A 9,134-nucleotide genomic window follows, 5' to 3' on the forward strand; every position below is an offset into this window, starting at 1 on the left:
AGCTTACCTGCAAGAACATTAGTCCATTTCACCACACCGTCCATCTTCACCGACATATCCTGAAAAGCATTCATGACAGATTCCAGGTTTGTTGTATCACCCTCCCTTGGGAGACGCACAGTCTGCAGTTGACGAGAGCTACCCCGTGCCTAGGGTCCTTGCCCACCTTTGTCATTGGACCCGGGCTCTGTTCCACTCCAGCTTGAAATAACAAGGCGAGTATTTAGGATTAGAAACCTGGAGCGTAGACACGAACCACTTGCTTCACGTGCTGTAACACATTTCTATCATCATCTTATACTGAATGGCCAAATATGATAAAATTTGTAAAACTCTTATCAACAACAAACATACAGGATCTAAGGAATTTATCGAGATTTATTGTAAAAATGTCCATTAGTGTTAAAAATGCTAGGTAATCACCGCATAGGAATACGGCCGGGTTCACCAGGACACGAGACACAGCGAAAACAACGACAAAAATACACTTGACTTTCACCGAACACATTGTGAACTCATGACCGGGAATGTGATTGGATTCAAATGTAAAGTAAACAACAAAGAATTGACTGACTTAATTTGATATTTTTGGTTTACTGGGGGGTTTGAAGAATTGTAGTAAATGGAATATTGAAACATCGTTTCCCGACTGCCAAGTTAATGCTAACCTCAGGGACTCCAACTCCCGTGTGTGGTTGCTGTGTGTATTCGTGCTGGACGTGGTCGCTTTATCAAACATGTTGTGCTGGACCTTTCTGACTTGGTATTTGTACTTCTGTGAGAGGCATTTATCACTTGTTAGAACTTACAACGAAACGTAATTGTAATAAGGAAGTTGTTCATCCACATATCATATCCGTACTTGGTATTTTTAGTTCTTGAGAAGACTATGTTTCATGTAGATTGTTATGTCAACATTAGGTTTGTGTATATATGTTCAACTCACAAGGTCCTCTTTGCAGACTGACGTTAGATTAATTCAAGGCATTGGCGACTTTAATGCTAAATACGGAAGTCTGTATGTACCAAGTTTTGTGACTACCAATGTAAACCAGTAGTGATGGCGTATGTAAAGCATATGGGAAGGAGATCCTCAACCTATGTCGGACACATGCCTTCACATGTTAAATGGATGCTGTCGTGAGTCGAAGAGGGAGCATTTATTTGTTTTGAGGGAGAAGGAGCTAGTCTCATTGATAACTGCCTGTGCTCTAGTGAGTGTTTTACTTAGGACCCTCACATTAGGTTCCATGCAAGATGTAACTCAGATCACTCCCCTATACGTTTGTCCTTGCAATCTGAACAATTGACTCCTACCACCCATGTGTTGGGCAACAACAACGACAATGACGACACAACCGTCATTACTAGATTTAAGCAGAACTATTCGGTAAATGTCGCAGATGTTATTGTCTGTTTGTTCATTTTCAAAAAGGCGTACGACTCTGAAAATGGTAACGGTTATGGTTGGTTTTCAATTATGTATGAGTGAGATTGATTTTACGCCGCTTTTAGCAATATCACGGCCGGGGACACCAGAATTGGGCTTCACACATTGTACCCATGTCGGGAATGGAACCCGGATCTTCGGCGTTATGAGCCAACGCTTTAACCACAAGGCTACCCGACCGCTCCGTTTTCAATTATGAAGACGGGCGTACACGGTCGACTGCTTGCCGTTCTCAAGGACTTATATTCTGAAGTACAGATCGCAGTTAGAACATCTAAATGCTCCATATCAGAGGACTTTGATTCACGATTTGGTGTACGACAAGAAGCTTTGCTAAGACCTTTTTTGTTCACAATGTTGTTGTTAGACCTTCAGTCTATGTTAAGAAATAGTCGCCTCAGAGGAGTTTCTGTAGGTCAAGAGTTTCTTTAATTGTTATATTTGTTATATGCTGGTGATTCTGTTTAACTGATGACACTGTGATTGGACTACAAAGACAAAGTGAAGTATTAGATAACCTTTGTAAAGTATAGTGTCTTCTAGTTATATTGGCTAAGATAGAAAGTTTGGTTTTTAGAAGAGGTGGACTTCTGCGACGTACTGAAAAATGTTTTTGCTTTTCATGGTACATTGAGACTTATGTTATGTTATATCATAACAGTAACAGTGTCATTTGGCTTGAAAGCCGATTAAACTGTTATTATAATTTTGTACTTATGAATGAAGCCACATATGTGAAAAAGACTATTATCACAATAGTCACTGTCAAATCAACAATCGTCACAAATGCGCTTGTCAACATCACTTATCTCTTTCTATGGTCCCACATACAGAAACTAAGATATACATGATCCCAAATAAGGCACATACGGCACATGACATGATCAAAACAATCTTTTCGATGTAAGACGAGGTTCAATAACGTCACAGAATTGATTATCTTTTATGATTTGATGCCCAGAGTCTCTCAGCAACACATGAACAATAGGTAGGCATGTAGACTCTACTGACATATGATACAGCAAACATGCGCACCTTAGATTGGTTGTGAATTCGAGTTGGGGATTCGCTTCAATTATATTTCTTGATCAGCACCGTACCCGTGACTGTGACGAGCTCCTCCCACACGCCAGCCATGACATTACTGTTACATTGTCCAAATCGGCGTTAAACACAACACACTCACTTGTCAAACACAATAACAGCAATCGTACATAGAACATTTTACCACTATTGGCACAAGCAAATACAGAACACATTAACTTAAACTCTGTGTACTGACAAGTTTAGTGTTAACTGACAGGTGGATGTGTACTGTCAAGTGCTTATGGAACTGTCGAATATGTGTGAACTTTTCCCGTTACATCCGATTTAACGGTAGCAGTATATTCTGCAGTCGGGGGGGGGGGGGGGGGGGGGGGGGGGGTATTTGTGTCACAACCTTCGCTAATGTTCTTTGGGCCAACGTAACTTGCTTATCATCGTTATGTTGACCCAGTATCCTGTATTCTGGATTGAGTCCCGTTTACTACAAAAGCTGGTACTGGCAAACCAAGGATTATAATCCCGTGCACGACTTACAGATGCTGTTCTTGACAGTAGATTGTGACGCCTCAGATTTTTGTCCCCACTCTGTAATGTGAAGCTTATTTCCATATCTTCCCGTCAGTCAAGGGTAGGCTCACCCCGTGATCAGTAAATCTACCTGACGGGCATAGTAACTTACAGCGTCCAATAGCGCTGTATTGTAAACAGTGTCATCACGGGATGAATTGCTGTATACACCTAAGTTAAGAGGCATTTAAATGGAATTTGAAATCAAATCATTTTAACATTAACTTGCCTACCTACTGCGACACTGCAGCTCATGAATTCAAGATGCTATTTATAGGACGACGATTTACAACCCTAATCTCCTCCACGCTTCAGTGACCACTGATGAGGACCACGGTATAGCGGGGAGTGTGTGTATACGAAGGCTCCTTGGTAGAGGAAGGCGATTATAATTACGTTTGTCATTAGCACTAGCAGACAGACAGACAATAATTTATTTGCGTAAATTATGTAAATGTAAGTAAGTAGTCACCCACTGACCGCCATGTATTTGTGTTTTCAAATACCACAGAAATAACTTCTTTGACAGGCATTCAAAAGTTGGAGTACTAAGTAAGGGTAAGAATTTATGGATAAACAATTTCTTTATTACAATCAATAATTGTTTACAGTTTGATATTGTCCCTGTTTCATCGCTTGATATAACCTTTGATTCATCTTTTCATATCTTTAATATTATCTTTGTTTCGTCAATTCATATTATCTTTGTTTCATCTTTTTATATTATCTTTTTTTCACCTTTTTATAATGTCATTGTTTCATCCTCTCATATAATCTTTGTTTCACCATGTAATAGTATCTTTGTTTCACCCTTTCATTTTATCTTTGTTTCGTCATTTCATATTATCTTTGTTTCACCCTTTCGTATTAACTTTGTTTCACCCTTTCGTATTATCTTTGTTTCGCGCTTTCGTATTATCTTTGTATCGTCATTTCATGAAATATTTGTTTCGTCCTTTCATATTATCTTTGTTTCACCCTTTCATATTATCTTTGTTTCACCCTTTCATATTATCTTTGTTTCACCCTTTCATATTATCTTTGTTTCACCCTTTCATATTATCTTTGTTTCACCCTTTCATAGTATCTTTGTTTCATCATTTCATATTATCTTTGTTTCACCCTTTCGTATTATCTTTGTTTCGCGCTTTCGTATTATCTTTGTATCGTCATTTCATGAAATATTTGTTTCGTCAATTCATATTATCTTTGTTTCACCCTTTCGTATCATCTTTGTTTCGTCCTTTCATATTAGCTTTCTTCACACTTTCATATTATCTTTGTTTCGTCCTTTCATATTAGCTTTCTTCACACTTTCGTATCATCTTTGTTTCGTCCTTTCATATTAGCTTTCTTCACACTTTCATATTATCTTTGTTTCACCCTTTCATATTATCTTTGTTTCACCCTTTCATATTATCTTTGTTTCACCCTTTCGTATTATCTTTGTTTCACCCTTTCATACTATCTTTGTTTCACCCTTTGGTATTAACTTTGTTTCGTCATTTCATTAATCTTTGTTTCACGCTTTGATACTCTCTTTGTTTCACGCTTTCATACTATCTTTGTTTCACGCTTTGATATTATCTTTGTTTCGTCATTTCATGTGATATTTGTTTCACCTTTTCGTGTAATCTTTGTTTCAGGCTTTCATACTATCTTTGTTTCACGCTTTCATACTATCTTTGTTTCACGCTTTCATACTATCTTTGTTTCACGCTTTCATACTATCTTTGTTTCGGGCTTTCATACTATCTTTGTTTCACGCTTTCATACTGTCTTTGTTTCACGCTTTCATACTATCTTTGTTTCGGGCTTTCATACTATCTTTGTTTCACGCTTTCATACTATCTTTGTTTCACGCTTTCATACTATCTTTGTTTCGGGCTTTCATACTATCTTTGTTTCACGCTTTCATACTATCTTTGTTTCACGCTTTCATACTGTCTTTGTTTCACGCTTTCATACTGTCTTTGTTTCACGCTTTCATACTGTCTTTGTTTCACGCTTTCATACTGTCTTTGTTTCACCCTTTCATACTATCTTTGTTTCACGCTTTCATACTATCTTTGTTTCACCCTTTCATACTATCTTTGTTTCACGCTTTCGTATTATCTTTTCTTCACCCTGTAACAGTATCTTTGTTTTATCGTTCAATAAACCATCAAAGAGCCGATTCCCTTCCAGTGATTGATGTACCTGAATTAGAAGTAAAGGAATTTAACTGATCATTTGTGAAAATTTTTGTTCTGTTGATTCCAGAAAATGACGTATTAAAATTGCTTGACACGCTATCTAATTACTGAAATGTGTTCAATAACAGTTTTTAAGTGACAACCATGACTGACATATTGTTTAAAAGAATATGCATTCGTTCAAAAGGGCTTTTTCAATCTCACAGATTTCTTTCCCGATAAACCGCAATATTCTAATTCAATAATGCAATATATGTTCTCTATTCCTCCTGTGGGTAAAGGAATAAATAGTATTATTTCACGTGGTATATTTTTAAAAAGATGTGTCTATGTAATTTTTAAATCACCTCTATACGTGGTCCCAATCGTTAAAGTTATTTAAAGGCTATTTACAGCTGCGGTTCTCTATGAAGTGTCTTGCTATAGGTGGAGTCTTTGCATCAATCAACGTGGGTTCCGAGCTCCAACTGATATAGTGTCTCATGCATATTCAGGTCTACCGGTGAATGTATTTGTTGAATGTAATCATATGGATCCAGTCCAAAGAGACTATTTGACATTTACATGGTACAAAATCAACACAAATGAAATGTTACAATATTCAATACTAAACTGTGTATAATGTGGAGGTCTAAAATATAGGTAAAAATACCTCATTTAAGATAATGAGTTGTTTGACATTGCTTGAACCTATTCAGAAGTTTATTTCGAAATAAGGGTCGACAATGCATGTCACACATTTACGTATGCATGTATTTCAAACGAGGTAATAAAATTCATGGTCTTATATACATTAAGGGATTGATGATCCCCATCTGCCACTACCTGTTCTATCAGTGTGCGTATCTGGACCTACACACACAGAGCACAGGGAACACAGGTAAGTCACGTCTAAAGCTGGGATTTGTTGTTTTCTTTGTTTGTTGTTTAACGCCGCAATCAGCAATATTCCAGCTATATGACAGCGATCTGTAAATAATCGAGTCTAAACCAGACAATCCAGTCATTGACATCACGAGCATCGATCTACGCAAGTGGGGTTGATGACATGCATCAACCAAGTCAGTGAAGCTGACCACCCGATCCCGTTAGTCGCCTCTTACCACAAGCATAGTCGCCTTTTGCGGCAAGCATGGGTTGCTGAGGACCTATTCTACCCCGAATATTCACGGGTTGTAAAGCTGGGAATTATCCTGGAAAACAATAATTACTTAGTGATATTGCTGCAATATTACTACTTTAGCATTAACTTACATCGATGATATACCTACGCGTTCGATACATATTAATTACATAACGTCCGTAATAAGTTAAGGGTAAAGGTTCCCGAAGTGTCTGTGCTCCGTGCAATCATCTGGCACTACATTCTGAATGCGCTGAATTTTCTAAGCCAAACTCGGCTTATATTCTCTACGTATTGAACAAGAAAAGTACGCCCGGAGAACAGCAGATATGGCAGATACCTAACTAGGGTGAAAGACAATACTGAGATTTAAACAAAAAACACTGACGTTCTCAGTTATGCTCCTCTGCAAAGAGAAATTCATGTTTCAACTAATACCGAGGCACTTGGTAGACGGTTGATACTTGATGGTGAAATATAGATCAAGGCATGGTGCTGAAAAACCAAAGGTCATAGTCAATCTGAATCTTGGAATCGAACCACGATCCCTGTCAGATCAGAAACTCTTCCTAGTGAGTTCTCGGCCACCATCACTTATAACGGATACAATAGTAAGGGCAAAGAGGGCAATTTGTGATCAACAAACGATAAATGGTAAAAAACGATAAATGCAAATAATTCGCAAAATTTGTCTGATCGAAATGGTAACATAAAAGTGTTCCATGAATGCATATAATCCACGTAGCAATTATCTTTTTGTGATGGTTTTATTTTGTTGAAAACATAAAACTAATCGAGTTGGGTACAACGTTAAAATTTTGTAAAGCGTTTACACGTAAAAATGTATTCATGGGGTATACTTCGATTCTGGATCCGTTATGTAATGCTCCGTTTAGAAAGGGCTTGAAATAGTACATGTTGTCGTTGGAGAGAAGCTTGTTAACCTGCCTCTCTAACTCGCAAGATGACTACGCATTGACTTAAGTTACAGGTTCTACTTTGGGGGTTATTTACAGACACGCGTCATTTGGGGCGATGGGGCATCCTAGTGGTTAAAACGTTCGCTCGTCACGCCGAAGACCTGGGTTTGATTCCCTACATTGGTATAATGTGTGAAAGCCCATTTCTGATGTCCCTCAACGATATATTGCAGGAATATTGCAAAAGCGTAAAACCGTATTCACTTACCATTCATCTATTTCAGAAGATACATATTTAAAGGAGACTTTGATCCACGATCCGATGTCAGCTATGTGCTAGGTGTTGACATTGTAATTAGTGACTTGTGCCAAACTGAGACATCTTATGAATATAGTTAGGACAATCATTAACTGCAGGCTTGATCTACATCATTTATTTGAGTTGACAGACAAAGTGTGTTTTGAATGACTTCAATGACATGTGCTGAGACTAGTCGTTGACCTGGGCCTAGTTCCGCTTTAACTCGTGAAAATCTTGTCACTACACGACTGGCAATCATGATCTTTCCGTAAACTCATCAGAAATGCACAGTCAAGGCGCCTCGATTCGCTGTGCAGAGTTGCGTCCTTTGGACACGCCAGAAACCTGTGATTGTGGGTTCGAATCCCGGTTCGCCCCGATTATGTTTCTAGGTTTGTCAGCACCATACCCGTGCTCGTGGGTTTCACCAAAGTGGTAAACGTCTGAGACCTGCATCACTTCGGGCTTTCCCCCCACATTAAGCTGACACGCCGTGATATGACTGTAATACTGTTAAAAGTGGCGTTAAACCCAACTCACTCACTCTTATTGTCACATATTATAAACGTTAAACAAACCAAGATAACCATTGCGTGTATAGATAAAAACGGAAGATGTTATTAACACTGCTTTTGCCAAATAAAACATCCCTATTTGATTATGTGGTGTACATTAAATCAGTTAAATCTATCGGAGACAGTGTGTACTCATGTCACTCAGCTGCACGTGCATTCCATGCAAACGGTGTGTATAATTCATGTCGCTCAGCTGCACGTGCATTCCATGCAAACGGTGTGTATAATTCATGAAACTCAGCTGCACGTGCATTCCATGCAAACCGTGTGTATAATTCATGTCACTCAGCTGCACGTGCATTCCATGCAGACGGTGTGTATAATTCATGTCACTCAGCTGCACGTGCATTCCATGCAAACGGTGTGTACAGTCCACGACACTGTGTGCTGCACGTGCATCACATGCAAACGGTGTGTACAAGTCATGACACTCAGATGCACGTGCATTCCATGCAAAATGTGGTGTTCGTTTCTTTGATGAATTATCTTTGTTGTGCATCTCACATGAAACTTCAAACGGTAAATGCACTCAAACTGTGTCCGAAATGTAACATTCATGTGCTTAAAATGTGAAATATTTACTCGTTGTTTTATTACCTACAATAATCCGTATTCGTCTTTCCTGAGGGCCCATAATCGAAATAGGCCACTTTTAACTGCATGCCATTAGACAGTGTTTATGAGGGACCAATCAAATGAAGTCAAGTGAAACACTCAGCAGGGCGTGAATAAAGAGTTGCGTCACTTGGGCAATCACGCGGCTGTGCTTTTAGGTGCACATTCGTCAGCTGCTTTCCAACTATGTTGATATTAATCAAGTAAATGTACGTTAAAAGCTGGGATATGGTGAAAGATTCATTTCTAGATTTCTCATTAAAACAAAGTTGTTTTATTTATTTGTGTTATGTCAGCAGACGGACAGAATGTTTATATTTACTGCCCGTGTGTTCATGAAC

The sequence above is a fragment of the Haliotis cracherodii genome, unplaced genomic scaffold (assembly GCF_022045235.1).
Source record: "Haliotis cracherodii isolate W230 unplaced genomic scaffold, xgHalCrac1.p SCAF_9, whole genome shotgun sequence".
Taxonomy (NCBI): Eukaryota; Metazoa; Mollusca; class Gastropoda; order Lepetellida; family Haliotidae; genus Haliotis; species Haliotis cracherodii.